Raw genomic sequence first — 16,573 nt, forward strand, 5'->3', positions numbered from 1 at the left:
CACCCACCATACAGCTCCACTAAGGCACCCACCACACAGCTCCACCGATGCACCCACCACACAGCTCTACCGAGGCACCCACCACAAAGCTCCACAGATGCACCCACCACACAGCTCCACAGATGCACCCACCACACAGCTCCACCGAGGCACCCACCACACAGCTCCACCGAGGCACCCACCACACAGCTCCACCGACACAGCTCCACCGATGCACCCACCACACAGCTCCGCCTACACAGCTCCACCGATGCACCCACCACACAGCTCCATTGATGCACCCACCACACAGCTCCACACATGCAGCCACCACACAGCTCCATCGACACAGCTCCCCCGATGCACCCACCACCAATGCACCCACCACACAGCTCCACCGATGCACCCCCACACAGCTCCACCTACACAGCTCCACCGATGCACCCACCACACAGCTCCACCGATGCAGCCACCACACAGCTCCACCGATGCACCCACCACCCAGCTCCACCGATGCACCCACCACACAGCTCAACTGACACAGCTCCACCGATGCACCCAACACACAGCTCCACCGAGCCACCCACCATACAGCTCCACTAAGGCACCCACCACACAGCTCCACCGATGCACCCACCACACAGCTCCACCGATGCAGCCACCACACAGCTCCACCGATGCAGCCACCACACAGCTCCACCGACACAGCTCCACTGATGCACCCACCACCCTGCTCCACCGATGCACGCACCACACAGCTCCACCGACACAGCTCCACCGATGCACCCAACACACAGCTCCACCGAGCCACCCACCATACAGCTCCACCAAAAGACCCACCACACAGCTCCACCGATGCACCCACCACACAGCTCCACCGACACAGCTCCACCGATGCACCCACCACACAGCTCCACCGATGCACCCACCACACAGCTCCACCGATGCAGCCACCACACAGCTCCATAGACATAGCTCCACCGATGCACCCACCACCCAGCTCCACCGATGCACCCACCACACAGCTCCACCGATACAGCTCCACCGATGCACCCACCACACAGCTCCACCTACACAGCTCCACCGATGCACCCACCACACAGCTCCATTAATGCACCCACCACACATGCAGCCACCACACAGCTCCACCGACACAGCTCCCGATGCACCCACCACCACCAATGCACCCACCACACAGCTCCACCAATGCACCCACCACACAGCTCCACCTACACAGCTCCACCGATGGACCCACCACACAACTCCACCGATGCACCCACCTACACAGCTCCACCGATGCACCCACCACACAGCTCCACCGATGCACCCACCACACAGCTCCACCGAACGACCCACCACACAGCTCCACCGATGCACCCACCACACAGCTCCACCGATGCAGCCACCACACAGCTCCACCGATGCACCCACCACCCAGCTCCACCGATGCACCCACCACACAGCTCAACTGACACAGCTCCACCGATGCACCCAGCACACAGCTCCACCGAGCCACCCACCATACAGCTCCACTGAGGCACCCACCACACAGCTCTACCGAGGCACCCACCACAAAGCTCCACAGATGCACCCACCACACAGCTCCACAGATGCACCCACCACACAGCTCCACCGAGGCACCCACCACACAGCTCCACCGAGGCACCCACCACACAGCTCCACTGAACGACCCACCACACAGCTCCACCGATGCACCCAGCTCCACCAATGCACCCACCACACAGCTCCACTGATGCACCCACCACACAGCTCCACCGATGCACCCACCACACAGCTCCACCGAGGCACCCATCACACAGCTACACTGATGCACCCACCACACACCTCCACCGATGAACCCACCACACAGCTCCACCGATGCAGCCACCACACAGCTTCACCGACACAGCTCCACCGATGCACCCACCACACAGCTCCACCTACACAGCTCCACCGATGCACCCACCACACAGCTCCATTGATGCACCCACCACACAGCTCCACACATGCAGCCACCACACAGCTCCATCGACACAGCTCCCCCGATGCACCCACCACCAATGCACCCACCACACAGCTCCACCGATGCACCCCCACGGCTCCACCTACACAGCTCCACCGATGCACCCACCACACAGCTCTACCGAGGCACCCACCACAAAGCTCCACAGATGCACCCACCACACAGCTCCACCGAGGCACCCACCACACAGCTCCACTGAACGACCCACCACACAGCTCCACCGATGCACCCAGCTCCACCAATGCACCCACCACACAGCTCCACTGATGCACCCACCACACAGCTCCACCTACACAGCTCCACCGATGCACCCACCACACAGCTCCACCGAGGCACCCACCACAAAGCTCCACCGAGGCACCCACCACACAGCTCCACCGAGGCACCCATCACACAGCTACACTGATGCACCCACCACACAGCTCCACCGAGGCACCCATCACACAGCTACACTGATGCACCCACCACACAGCTCCACCGATGAACCCACCACACAGCTCCACCGATGTAGCCACCACACAGCTCCACCGACACAGCTCCACCGATGCACCCACCACACAGCTCCACCGACACAGCTCCACCGATGCACCCACCACACAGCTCCGCCTACACAGCTCCACCGATGCACCCACCACACAGCTCCATTGATGCACCCACCACACAGCTCCACCGATGCAGCCACCACACAGCTCCATCGACACAGCTCCCCCGATGCACCCACCACCAATGCACCCACCACACAGCTCCACCGATGCACCCCCACACAGCTCCACCTACACAGCTCCACCGATGCACCCACCACACAGCTCCACCGATGCACCCACCACACAGCTCTACCGAGGCACCCACCACAAAGCTCCACAGATGCACCCACCACACAGCTCCACAGATGCACCCACCACACAGCTCCACCGAGGCACCCACCACACAGCTCCACCAAACGACCCACCACACAGCTCCACCGATGCAGCCACCACACAGCTCCACCGATGCACCCACCACACAGCTTCACCGAGGCACCCACCACACAGCTACACTGATGCACCCACCACACAGCTCCACCGAGGCACCCACCACACAGCTCCACCGAGGCACCCATCACACAGCTACACTGATGCACCCACCACACAGCTCCACCGAGGCACCCATCACACAGCTACACTGATGCACCCACCACACAGCTCCACCGATGAACCCACCACACAGCTCCACCGATGCAGCCACCACACAGCTCCACCGACACAGCTCCACCGATGCACCCACCACACAGCTCCACTGATGCACCCACCACACAGCTCCACCTACACAGCTCCACCGATGCACCCACCACACAGCTCCATTGATGCACCCACCACACAGCTCCACACATGCAGCCACCACACAGCTCCATCGACACAGCTCCCCCGATGCACCCACCACCAATGCACCCACCACACAGCTCCACCGATGCACCCCCACACAGCTCCACCTACACAGCTCTACCGATGCACCCACCACACAGCTCTACCGAGGCACCCACCACAAAGCTCCACAGATGCACCCACCACACAGCTCCACCGAGGCACCCACCACACAGCTCCACCGAGGCACCCACCACACAGCTCCACTGAACGACCCACCACACAGCTCCACCGATGCACCCAGCTCCACCAATGCACCCACCACACAGCTCCACTGAGGCACCCACCACACAGCTCCACCTACACAGCTCCACCGATGGACCCACCACACAACTCCACCGATGCACCCACCTACACAGCTCCACCGATGCACCCACCACACAGCTCCACCGATGCACCCACCACACAGCTCCACCGAACGACCCACCACACAGCTCCACCGATGCACCCACCACACAGCTCCACCGATGCAGCCACCACACAGCTCCACCGATGCACCCACCACCCAGCTCCACCGATGCACCCACCACACAGCTCAACTGACACAGCTCCACCGATGCACCCAACACACAGCTCCACCGAGCCACCCACCATACAGCTCCACTAAGGCACCCACCACACAGCTCCACCGATGCACCCACCACACAGCTTTACCGAGGCACCCACCACAAAGCTCCACAGATGCACCCACCACACAGCTCCACAGATGCACCCACCACACAGCTCCACCGAGGCACCCACCACACAGCTCCACCGAGGCACCCACCACACAGCTCCACTGAACGACCCACCACACAGCTCCACCGATGCACCCAGCTCCACCAATGCACCCACCACACAGCTCCACTGATGCACCCACCACACAGCTCCACCGATGCACCCACCACACAGCTCCACCGAGGCACCCATCACACAGCTACACTGATGCACCCACCACACACCTCCACCGATGAACCCACCACACAGCTCCACCGATGCAGCCACCACACAGCTCCACCGACACAGCTCCACCGATGCACCCACCACACAGCTCCACCTACACAGCTCCACCGATGCACCCACCACACAGCTCCATTGATGCACCCACCACACAGCTCCACACATGCAGCCACCACACAGCTCCATCGACACAGCTCCCCCGATGCACCCACCACCAATGCACCCACCACACAGCTCCACCGATGCACCCCCACACAGCTCCACCGATGCACCCACCACACAGCTCTACCGAGGCACCCACCACAAAGCTCCACAGATGCACCCACCACACAGCTCCACCGAGGCACCCACCACACAGCTCCACTGAACGACAAACCACACAGCTCCACCGATGCACCCAGCTCCACCAATGCACCCACCACACAGCTCCACTGATGCACCCACCACACAGCTCCACCTACACAGCTCCACCGATGCACCCACCACACAGCTCCACCGAGGCACCCACCACACAGCTCCACCGAGGCACCCACCACACAGCTCCACCGAGGCACCCATCACACAGCTACACTGATGCACCCACCACACAGCTCCACCGAGGCACCCATCACACAGCTACACTGATGCACCCACCACACAGCTCCACCGATGAACCCACCACACAACTCCACCGATGCAGCCACCACACAGCTCCACCGACACAGCTCCACCGATGCACCCACCACACAGCTCCACTGATGCACCCACCACACAGCTCCACCGACACAGCTCCACCGATGCACCCACCACACAGCTCCACCTACACAGCTCCACCGATGCACCCACCACACAGCTCCATTGATGCACCCACCACACAGCTCCACACATGCAGCCACCACACAGCTCCATCGACACAGCTCCCCCGATGCACCCACCACCAATGCACCCACCACACAGCTCCACCGATGCACCCCCACACAGCTCCACCTACACAGCTCCACCGATGCACCCACCACACAGCTCCACCGATGCAGCCACCACACAGCTCCACCGATGCACCCACCACCCAGCTCCACCGATGCACCCACCACACAGCTCAACTGACACAGCTCCACCGATGCACCCAACACACAGCTCCACCGAGGCACCCACCACACAGCTCCACAGATGCACCCACCACACAGCTCCACAGATGCACCCACCACACAGCTCCACAGATGCACCCACCACACAGCTCCACTGATGCACCCACCACACAGCTCCACCTACACAGCTCCACCGATGCACCCACCACACAGCTCCACCGAGGCACCCACCACACACCTACACTGATGCACCCACAACACAGCTCCACCGATGCACCCACCACACAGCTCCACCGATGCAGCCACCACACAGCTCCACCGACACAGCTCCACCGATGCAGCCACCACACAGCTCCACCTACACAGCTCCACCGATGCACCCACCACACAGCTCCATTGATGCACCCACCACACAGCTCCACCGAGGCACCCACCACACAGCTCCACCGAGGCACCCACCACACAGCTCCACCGACACAGCTCCACCGATGCACCCACCACACAGCTCCGCCTACACAGCTCCACCGATGCACCCACCACACAGCTCCATTGATGCACCCACCACACAGCTCCACACATGCAGCCACCACACAGCTCCATCGACACAGCTCCCCCGATGCACCCACCACCAATGCACCCACCACACAGCTCCACCGATGCACCCCCACACAGCTCCACCTACACAGCTCCACCGATGCACCCACCACACAGCTCCACCGATGCAGCCACCACACAGCTCCACCGATGCACCCACCACCCAGCTCCACCGATGCACCCACCACACAGCTCAACTGACACAGCTCCACCGATGCACCCAACACACAGCTCCACCGAGCCACCCACCATACAGCTCCACTAAGGCACCCACCACACAGCTCCACCGATGCACCCACCACACAGCTCCACCGATGCAGCCACCACACAGCTCCACCGATGCAGCCACCACACAGCTCCACCGACACAGCTCCACTGATGCACCCACCACCCTGCTCCACCGATGCACGCACCACACAGCTCCACCGACACAGCTCCACCGATGCACCCAACACACAGCTCCACCGAGCCACCCACCATACAGCTCCACCAAAAGACCCACCACACAGCTCCACCGATGCACCCACCACACAGCTCCACCGACACAGCTCCACCGATGCACCCACCACACAGCTCCACCGATGCACCCACCACACAGCTCCACCGATGCAGCCACCACACAGCTCCATAGACATAGCTCCACCGATGCACCCACCACCCAGCTCCACCGATGCACCCACCACACAGCTCCACCGATACAGCTCCACCGATGCACCCACCACACAGCTCCACCTACACAGCTCCACCGATGCACCCACCACACAGCTCCATTAATGCACCCACCACACATGCAGCCACCACACAGCTCCACCGACACAGCTCCCGATGCACCCACCACCACCAATGCACCCACCACACAGCTCCACCAATGCACCCACCACACAGCTCCACCTACACAGCTCCACCGATGGACCCACCACACAACTCCACCGATGCACCCACCTACACAGCTCCACCGATGCACCCACCACACAGCTCCACCGATGCACCCACCACACAGCTCCACCGAACGACCCACCACACAGCTCCACCGATGCACCCACCACACAGCTCCACCGATGCAGCCACCACACAGCTCCACCGATGCACCCACCACCCAGCTCCACCGATGCACCCACCACACAGCTCAACTGACACAGCTCCACCGATGCACCCAGCACACAGCTCCACCGAGCCACCCACCATACAGCTCCACTGAGGCACCCACCACACAGCTCTACCGAGGCACCCACCACAAAGCTCCACAGATGCACCCACCACACAGCTCCACAGATGCACCCACCACACAGCTCCACCGAGGCACCCACCACACAGCTCCACCGAGGCACCCACCACACAGCTCCACTGAACGACCCACCACACAGCTCCACCGATGCACCCAGCTCCACCAATGCACCCACCACACAGCTCCACTGATGCACCCACCACACAGCTCCACCGATGCACCCACCACACAGCTCCACCGAGGCACCCATCACACAGCTACACTGATGCACCCACCACACACCTCCACCGATGAACCCACCACACAGCTCCACCGATGCAGCCACCACACAGCTTCACCGACACAGCTCCACCGATGCACCCACCACACAGCTCCACCTACACAGCTCCACCGATGCACCCACCACACAGCTCCATTGATGCACCCACCACACAGCTCCACACATGCAGCCACCACACAGCTCCATCGACACAGCTCCCCCGATGCACCCACCACCAATGCACCCACCACACAGCTCCACCGATGCACCCCCACGGCTCCACCTACACAGCTCCACCGATGCACCCACCACACAGCTCTACCGAGGCACCCACCACAAAGCTCCACAGATGCACCCACCACACAGCTCCACCGAGGCACCCACCACACAGCTCCACTGAACGACCCACCACACAGCTCCACCGATGCACCCAGCTCCACCAATGCACCCACCACACAGCTCCACTGATGCACCCACCACACAGCTCCACCTACACAGCTCCACCGATGCACCCACCACACAGCTCCACCTACACAGCTCCACCGATGCACCCACCACACAGCTCCATTGATGCACCCACCACACAGCTCCACACATGCAGCCACCACACAGCTCCATCGACACAGCTCCCCCGATGCACCCACCACCAATGCACCCACCACACAGCTCCACCGATGCACCCCCACACAGCTCCACCTACACAGCTCCACCGATGCACCCACCACACAGCTCCACTGATGCACCCACCACACAGCTCTACCTACACAGCTCCACCGATGCACCCACCACACAGCTCCACCGAGGCACCCACCACACAGCTCCACCGAGGCACCCACCACACAGCTCCACCGAGGCACCCATCACACAGCTACACTGATGCACCCACCACACAGCTCCACCGAGGCACCCATCACACAGCTACACTGATGCACCCACCACACAGCTCCACCGATGAACCCACCACACAGCTCCACCGATGCAGCCACCACACAGCTCCACCGACACAGCTCCACCGATGCACCCACCACACAGCTCCACTGATGCACCCACCACACAGCTCCACCTACACAGCTCCACCGATGCACCCACCACACAGCTCCATTGATGCACCCACCACACAGCTCCACACATGCAGCCACCACACAGCTCCATCGACACAGCTCCCCCGATGCACCCACCACCAATGCACCCACCACACAGCTCCACCGATGCACCCCCACACAGCTCCACCTACACAGCTCTACCGATGCACCCACCACACAGCTCTACCGAGGCACCCACCACAAAGCTCCACAGATGCACCCACCACACAGCTCCACCGAGGCACCCACCACACAGCTCCACCGAGGCACCCACCACACAGCTCCACTGAACGACCCACCACACAGCTCCACCGATGCACCCAGCTCCACCAATGCACCCACCACACAGCTCCACTGAGGCACCCACCACACAGCTCCACCGAGGCACCCACCACACAGCTCCACCGATGCACCCACCACACAGCTCCACTGATGCAGCCACCACACAGCTCCACCGACATAGCTCCACCGATGCACCCACCACCCAGCTCCACCGATGCAGCCACCACACAGCTCCACCGACATAGCTCCACCGATGCACCCACCACCCAGCTCCATCGATGCACCCACCACACAGCTCCACCTACACAGCTCCACACATGCAGCCACCACACAGCTCCACACATGCAGCCACGACACAGCTCCACCGACACAGCTCCCCCGATGCACCCACCACCACCAATGCACCCACCACACAGCTCCACCGATGCACCCCCACACAGCTCCACCTACACAGCTCCACCGATGCACCCACCACACAGCTCCACCGATGCACCCACCTACACAGCTCCACCGATGCACCCACCACACAGCTCCACCGATGCACCCACCACACAGCTCCACTGATGCACCCACCACACAGCTCCACTGATGCACCCACCACACAGCTCCACTGATGCACCCACCACACAGCTCCACTGATGCACCCACCACACAGCTCCACCGAACGACCCACCACACAGCTCCACCGATGCACCCACCACACAGCTCCACCGATGCAGCCACCACACAGCTCCACCGACACAGCTCCACTGATGCACCCACCACCCTGCTCCACCGATGCACCCACCACACAGCTCCACCGACACAGCTCCACCGATGCACCCAACACACAGCTCCACCGAGCCACCCACCATACAGCTCCACCAAAAGACCCACCACACAGCTCCACCGATGCACCCACCACACAGCTCCACCGACACAGCTCCACCGATGCACCCACCACACAGCTCCACCGATGCAGCCACCACACAGCTCCATAGACATAGCTCCACCGATGCACCCACCACCCAGCTCCACCGATGCACCCACCACACAGCTCCACCGATGCACCCACCACACAGCTCCACCTACACAGCTCCACCGATGCACCCACCACATAGCTCCATTAATGCACCCACCACACAGCTCCACACATGCAGCCACCACACAGCTCCACCGACACAGCTCCCGATGCACCCACCACCACCAATGCACCCACCACACAGCTCCACCAATGCACCCACCACACAGCTCCACCTACACAGCTCCACCGATGGACCCACCACACAACTCCACCGATGCACCCACCTACACAGCTCCACCGATGCACCCACCACACAGCTCCACCGATGCACCCACCACACAGCTCCACCGAACGACCCACCACACAGCTCCACCGATGCACCCACCACACAGCTCCACCGATGCAGCCACCACACAGCTCCACCGATGCACCCACCACCCAGCTCCACCGATGCACCCACCACACAGCTCAACTGACACAGCTCCACCGATGCACCCAACACACAGCTCCACCGAGCCACCCACCATACAGCTCCACTAAGGCACCCACCACACAGCTCCACCGATGCACCCACCACACAGCTCTACCGAGGCACCCACCACAAAGCTCCACAGATGCACCCACCACACAGCTCCACAGATGCACCCACCACACAGCTCCACCGAGGCACCCACCACACAGCTCCACCGAGGCACCCACCACACAGCTCCACCGACACAGCTCCACCGATGCACCCACCACACAGCTCCGCCTACACAGCTCCACCGATGCACCCACCACACAGCTCCATTGATGCACCCACCACACAGCTCCACACATGCAGCCACCACACAGCTCCATCGACACAGCTCCCCCGATGCACCCACCACCAATGCACCCACCACACAGCTCCACCGATGCACCCCCACACAGCTCCACCTACACAGCTCCACCGATGCACCCACCACACAGCTCCACCGATGCAGCCACCACACAGCTCCACCGATGCACCCACCACCCAGCTCCACCGATGCACCCACCACACAGCTCAACTGACACAGCTCCACCGATGCACCCAACACACAGCTCCACCGAGCCACCCACCATACAGCTCCACTAAGGCACCCACCACACAGCTCCACCGATGCACCCACCACACAGCTCCACCGATGCAGCCACCACACAGCTCCACCGATGCAGCCACCACACAGCTCCACCGACACAGCTCCACTGATGCACCCACCACCCTGCTCCACCGATGCACGCACCACACAGCTCCACCGACACAGCTCCACCGATGCACCCAACACACAGCTCCACCGAGCCACCCACCATACAGCTCCACCAAAAGACCCACCACACAGCTCCACCGATGCACCCACCACACAGCTCCACCGACACAGCTCCACCGATGCACCCACCACACAGCTCCACCGATGCACCCACCACACAGCTCCACCGATGCAGCCACCACACAGCTCCATAGACATAGCTCCACCGATGCACCCACCACCCAGCTCCACCGATGCACCCACCACACAGCTCCACCGATACAGCTCCACCGATGCACCCACCACACAGCTCCACCTACACAGCTCCACCGATGCACCCACCACACAGCTCCATTAATGCACCCACCACACATGCAGCCACCACACAGCTCCACCGACACAGCTCCCGATGCACCCACCACCACCAATGCACCCACCACACAGCTCCACCAATGCACCCACCACACAGCTCCACCTACACAGCTCCACCGATGGACCCACCACACAACTCCACCGATGCACCCACCTACACAGCTCCACCGATGCACCCACCACACAGCTCCACCGAACGACCCACCACACAGCTCCACCGATGCACCCACCACACAGCTCCACCGATGCAGCCACCACCCAGCTCCACCGATGCACCCACCACACAGCTCAACTGACACAGCTCCACCGATGCACCCAGCACACAGCTCCACCGAGCCACCCACCATACAGCTCCACTGAGGCACCCACCACACAGCTCTACCGAGGCACCCACCACAAAGCTCCACAGATGCACCCACCACACAGCTCCACAGATGCACCCACCACACAGCTCCACCGAGGCACCCACCACACAGCTCCACCGAGGCACCCACCACACAGCTCCACTGAACGACCCACCACACAGCTCCACCGATGCACCCAGCTCCACCAATGCACCCACCACACAGCTCCACTGATGCACCCACCACACAGCTCCACCGATGCACCCACCACACAGCTCCACCGAGGCACCCATCACACAGCTACACTGATGCACCCACCACACACCTCCACCGATGAACCCACCACACAGCTCCACCGATGCAGCCACCACACAGCTTCACCGACACAGCTCCACCGATGCACCCACCACACAGCTCCACCGATGCACCCACCACACAGCTCCACCTACACAGCTCCACCGATGCACCCACCACATAGCTCCATTAATGCACCCACCACACAGCTCCACTGATGCACCCACCACACAGCTCCACCGATGCACCCACCACACAGCTCCACCGAGGCACCCATCACACAGCTACACTGATGCACCCACCACACACCTCCACCGATGAACCCACCACACAGCTCCACCGATGCAGCCACCACACAGCTCCATAGACATAGCTCCACCGATGCACCCACCACACAGCTCCACCGATGCACCCACCACACAGCTCCACCTACACAGCTCCACCGATGCACCCACCACATAGCTCCATTAATGCACCCACCACACAGCTCCACACATGCAGCCACCACACAGCTCCACCGACACAGCTCCCGATGCACCCACCACCACCAATGCACCCACCACACAGCTCCACCAATGCACCCACCACACAGCTCCACCTACACAGCTCCACCGATGGACCCACCACACAACTCCACCGATGCACCCACCTACACAGCTCCACCGATGCACCCACCACACAGCTCCACCGATGCACCCACCACACAGCTCCACCGAACGACCCACCACACAGCTCCACCGATGCACCCACCACACAGCTCCACCGATGCAGCCACCACACAGCTCCACCGATGCACCCACCACCCAGCTCCACCGATGCACCCACCACACAGCTCAACTGACACAGCTCCACCGATGCACCCAACACACAGCTCCACCGAGCCACCCACCATACAGCTACACTAAGGCACCCACCACACAGCTCCACCGATGCACCCACCACACAGCTCTACCGAGGCACCCACCACAAAGCTCCACAGATGCACCCACCACACAGCTCCACAGATGCACCCACCACACAGCTCCACCGAGGCACCCACCACACAGCTCCACCGAGGCACCCACCACACAGCTCCACTGAACGACCCACCACACAGCTCCACCGATGCACCCAGCTCCACCAATGCACCCACCACACAGCTCCACCAATGCACCCACCACACAGCTCCACCGATGCACCCACCACACAGCTCCACCGAGGCACCCATCACACAGCTACACTGATGCACCCACCACACACCTCCACCGATGAACCCACCACACAGCTCCACCGATGCAGCCACCACACAGCTCCACCGACACAGCTCCACCGATGCACCCACCACACAGCTCCACCTACACAGCTCCACCGATGCACCCACCACACAGCTCCATTGATGCACCCACCACACAGCTCCACACATGCAGCCACCACACAGCTCCATCGACACAGCTCCCCCGATGCACCCACCACCAATGCACCCACCACACAGCTCCACCGATGCACCCCCACACAGCTCCACCGATGCACCCACCACACAGCTCTACCGAGGCACCCACCACAAAGCTCCACAGATGCACCCACCACACAGCTCCACCGAGGCACCCACCACACAGCTCCACTGAACGACACACCACACAGCTCCACCGATGCACCCAGCTCCACCAATGCACCCACCACACAGCTCCACTGATGCACCCACCACACAGCTCCACCTACACAGCTCCACCGATGCACCCACCACACAGCTCCACCGAGGCACCCACCACACAGCTCCACCGAGGCACCCACCACACAGCTCCACCGAGGCACCCATCACACAGCTACACTGATGCACCCACCACACAGCTCCACCGAGGCACCCATCACACAGCTACACTGATGCACCCACCACACAGCTCCACCGATGCACCCACCACACAGCTCCACCGATGCACCCACCACCCAGCTCCATCGATGCACCCACCACACAGCTCCACCGACACAGCTCCACCGATGCACCCACCACACAGCTCCACTGATGCACCCACCACACAGCTCCACCTACACAGCTCCACTGATGCACCCACCTACACAGCTCCACCGATGCACCCCCCACACAGCTCCACCGATGCACCCACCACACAGCTCCACCGAACGACCCACCACACAGCTCCACCGATGCACCTACCACACAGCTCCACCGATGCAGTCACCACACAGCTCCACCGACACAGCTCCACCGATGCACCCACCACCCAGCTCCACCGATGCACCCACCACCCAGCTCCACCGATGCACCCAACACACAGCTCCACCGACACAGCTCCACCGATGCACCCAACACACAGCTCCACCGTGCCACCCACCATACAGCTCCACCAAGGCACCCACCACACAGCTCCACCGATGCACCCACCACACAGCTCCACCAAGGCACCCACCACACAGCTCCACCGATGCACCCACCACACAGCTCTACCGAGGCACCCACCACAAAGCTCCACAGATGCACCCACCACACAGCTCCACTGAACGACCCACCACACAGCTCCACTGATGCACCCAGCTCCACAAAGGCACCCACCACACAGCTCCACTGATGCACCCACCACACAGCTCCACCTACACAGCTCCACCGATGCACCCACCACACAGCTCCACCGAGGCACCCACCACACACCTACACTGATGCACCCACAACACAGCTCCACCGATGCACCCACCACACAGCTCCACCGATGCAGCCACCACACAGCTCCACCGACACAGCTCCACCGATGCAGCCACCACACAGCTCCACCTACACAGCTCCACCGATGCACCCACCACACAGCTCCATTGATGCACCCACCACACAGCTCCACACAGGCAGCCACCACACATCTCCACACACGCAGCAACCACACAGCTCCACCGACACAGCTCCCCCGATGCACCCACCACCACCAATGCACCCACCACACAGCTAAACCAATGCACCCCCACACAGCTCCACCTACACAGCTCCACCGATGCACCCACCACACAGCTCTACCGAGGCACCCACCACAAAGCTCCACAGATGCACCCACCACACAGCTCCACCGAGGCACCCACCACACAGCTCCACCGAGGCACCCACCACACAGCTCCACTGAACAACCCACCACACAGCTCCACCGATGCACCCAGCTCCACCAATGCACCCAACACACAGCTCCACTGATGCACCCACCACACAGCTACACCTACACAGCTCCACCGATGCACCCACCACACAGCACCACCGAGGCACCCACCACACAGCTACACTGATGCACCCACCACACAGCTCCACCGATGCACCCACCACACAGCTCCACCGATGCACCCACCACCCAGCTCCATCGATGCACCCACCACACAGCTCCACCGACACAGCTCCACCGATGCACCCACCACACAGCTCCACCGATGCACCCACCACACAGCTTCACCTACACAGCTCCACTGATGCACCCACCACACAGCTCCATTGATGCACCCACCACACAGCTCCACACATGCAGCACCACACAGCTCCACACATGCAGCCACCACACAGCTCCACTGACACAGCTTCCCCGATGCACCCACCACCACCAATGCACCCACCACACAGCTCCACCAATGCACCCCCACACAGCTCCACCTACACAGCTCCACCGATGCACCTACCACACAGCTCCACCGATGCACCCACCACACAGCTCCACCGATGCAGTCACCACACAGCTCCACCGACACAGCTTCACCGATGCACCCACCACCCAGCTCCATTGATGCACCCACCACACAGCTCCACCGACACAGCTCCACCGATGCACCCAACACACAGCTCCACCGTGCCACCCACCATACAGCTCCACCAAGGCACCCACCACACAGCTCCACCGATGCACCCACCACACAGCTCTACCGATGCACCCACCACAAAGCTCCACAGATGCACCCACCACACAGCTCCACAGATGCACCCACCACACAGCTCCACCGAGGCACCACCCACACAGCTCCACTGAGGCACCCACCACACAGCTCCACCAAGGCACCCACCACACAGCTCCACCGATGCACACAGCTCTACGGAGGCACCCACCACAAAGCTCCACAGATGCACCCACCACACAGCTCCACAGATGCACCCACCACACATCCTCCACCGAGGCACCCACCACACAGCTCCACCGAGGCACCCACCACACAGCTCCACTGAACGACCCACCACACAGCTCCACCGATGCACCCAGCTCCACCAATGCACCCACCACACAGCTCCACTGATGCACCCACCACACAGCTCCACCTACACAGCTCCACCGATGCACCCACCACACAGCTCCACCGAGGCACCCATCACACAGCTACACTGATGCACCCACCACACAGCTCCACCGATGAACCCACCACACAGCTCCACCGATGCAGCCACCACACAGCTCCACCGACAAAGCTCCACCGATGCACCCACCACACAGCTCCACTGATGCACCCACCACACAGCT

General features: G+C 62.1%; 1 protein-coding gene across 6 annotated transcripts in view; it reads right to left on the reverse strand.

The window, feature by feature from the left end:
• The window catches only part of ZBTB20 (zinc finger and BTB domain containing 20), a 2,236,857-nt gene that overhangs the window by 687,685 nt on the left and 1,532,599 nt on the right, over positions 1–16,573 (reverse strand). The gene's annotated exons all lie outside the window — the stretch shown is intronic.

This window comes from Lissotriton vulgaris, chromosome 8, assembly GCF_964263255.1.
Source record: "Lissotriton vulgaris chromosome 8, aLisVul1.2, whole genome shotgun sequence".
Classification (NCBI taxonomy): domain Eukaryota; kingdom Metazoa; phylum Chordata; class Amphibia; order Caudata; family Salamandridae; genus Lissotriton; species Lissotriton vulgaris.